Source organism: Myotis brandtii, unplaced genomic scaffold (assembly GCF_000412655.1).
Source record: "Myotis brandtii unplaced genomic scaffold, ASM41265v1 scaffold825, whole genome shotgun sequence".
Classification (NCBI taxonomy): Eukaryota; Metazoa; Chordata; class Mammalia; order Chiroptera; family Vespertilionidae; genus Myotis; species Myotis brandtii.
Window position 1 is genome coordinate 154,530 of NW_005371349.1, and position 1,797 is coordinate 156,326.

At 67.3% G+C, this 1,797-nt stretch overlaps 1 long non-coding RNA gene across 1 annotated transcript; it reads right to left on the reverse strand.

Annotated features, from left to right (window-relative positions):
- Positions 1 to 50: 50 nt before the first annotated feature.
- Positions 51 to 1,797, reverse strand: LOC106724416. The gene is made up of 3 exons (XR_001360203.1): positions 1,778 to 1,797; positions 1,174 to 1,271; positions 51 to 233 (listed from the first exon to the last, which is right to left on the reverse strand). It is a non-coding gene; the product is annotated as an uncharacterized LOC106724416 (long non-coding RNA).

The window sequence follows — 1,797 nt, forward strand, 5'->3', positions numbered from 1 at the left end:
AAGTGCCAGGTGCCGGTCTGGGCTGTGGGCCTGTGCGTTTGCAGAACCTAAGCCTGGGCAGGGGCCGGACTGCCCGCGTCATAACGACGGAGCACGGGCCGGGGCTGAGGGGACACTGAGGCCCGGGGGCACCGTCTGGTCAGCTGGGCAGACAGTCCATGGTGTCCGGCATCACCGCGAGGGCAGCTGCGGAGGCTTCCTGGCAGAGAGGGTGGGGGGGTGAGGACGGGTCGCTGAGGAGAGGAGGCGTGTGGGGAGCGCGGGTGGGGATCAGGCGTGCGGGCCCATCCCTCTCAGCCTCGCTGCCCCGACCTCCTCGCGGCTCAGATGCTCCGTCCTTCACGGGCTCAGGCACCCCCAGGGCCTCAGGCACCCACCCAGCCTCAGGCCCGTTTCCTTTGTCCCCCACTCCACCCACCTCCACCTCGAAGGCCCGCCCTTAACGCATCGGAATCGGTTCATTGCCCCCTCTTCACCCTGCCACCAAGATGTGCTGCCCTGACCTCGGGTGACCTCTGACCTCGGGTGACCTGACCCCAGCAGGCAGGTCCGAACTGGCAGTACCTGTCCCTACCTGTGCTGCTGCCCCGTGTCTGTGCCCATTTAGTCACCACGTCAGACCCTGGCGCGGCCCTGCGGCCCCCCCTCTACGCCCCATCCTCCCGGCCATGGTTCCCTTTGTCCTATCGCCTCCTGGCTCCCAACGGGCAGATGCCGGGCTCAGGGCCTGGCTGCCTGGCTCACTGCGCGTCCACAAGCCCGATGGAGCCTGACACCCAGCGGGCCCCACTGCGTTCTCTTAGAATGAATGACTTGCGTCACTCTGGCCAGAAGGCTGTGACATCACAGGGCAGACAAGGGGGCTGTGACATCACAGGGAAGACAAGGGGGCTGTGACATCACAGGGCAGACAAGGGGCTGTCCCTCAGCAAGCCAATCCTCTGAGCTGTCTCCCTGGTGTTCCAGGCCCCCCACCCTCCCCCCGCACCCCCTTGTTGCAGTTTCTGAGTATTTCCCTGCTTGTACCCAAGCACAGAGCCCCGCAGCAGAGGGGGGAGGCTGGGCTGTCTGCTTCGAAAGAGCTGTTCCAGGCCCGGGGCCCAGGACGGACCCCTCTCTGTGGTGGGACAGGGCCCAGGGGTCCCACCCTCCCTCCACCTCCTGGGCCCTGACCTTGAGCGATGGGCATTATGCGACCTTGGCCAGGAGAACTGCAGCCACCAGCAGGCCTGTCATCAGGGCGGGGCAGCCGCCAGCCAGGGGGGCAGACCCTATGGAGAGTCGGAGGGCCCCATGGGTGAGGGACGGGGGAGCGTGTCACCACCCCAACTCCTCCCAGAGCCGCCCCACGAGCCCCCTGAAGTCACCTCTCAGCACCCCTCTTGTTCTCCTCCCCAGCGCACTGCCCCCCCTCATCTAGCCAGCCCCCCCACCCCCCATAGTCCAGCTCCCAGGTGACCTTTGCCACTGAGACGGGTCAGGGGGGTGGGGGTGGGGAGCTGGCAGAGGGTGACTCCAGGAAGGAATCCCTCTGTGGAGCCTGGGCCCCCGGGACCAGGAGTCTGGAGGGGCTTCACCCCAAAGCCCTGCCCCTGGGCCGACACCCCTGGTCCTCAGTCTGGCACCTTGAACACGCTCCTGTCCCTGTTCTCCGCCCACACTGCTGAGGACAGGGAAGGAGAAGGCGCCCCACGTGCTGGGGGGCACCTGTTCCAGGGCAGGCACCCCGTCTGCAGCCACGGGGGGCGGGACCGTGCAGGGGAGGGCCGGGCCTCACCTGAGTGGGTTGTGGTGGAC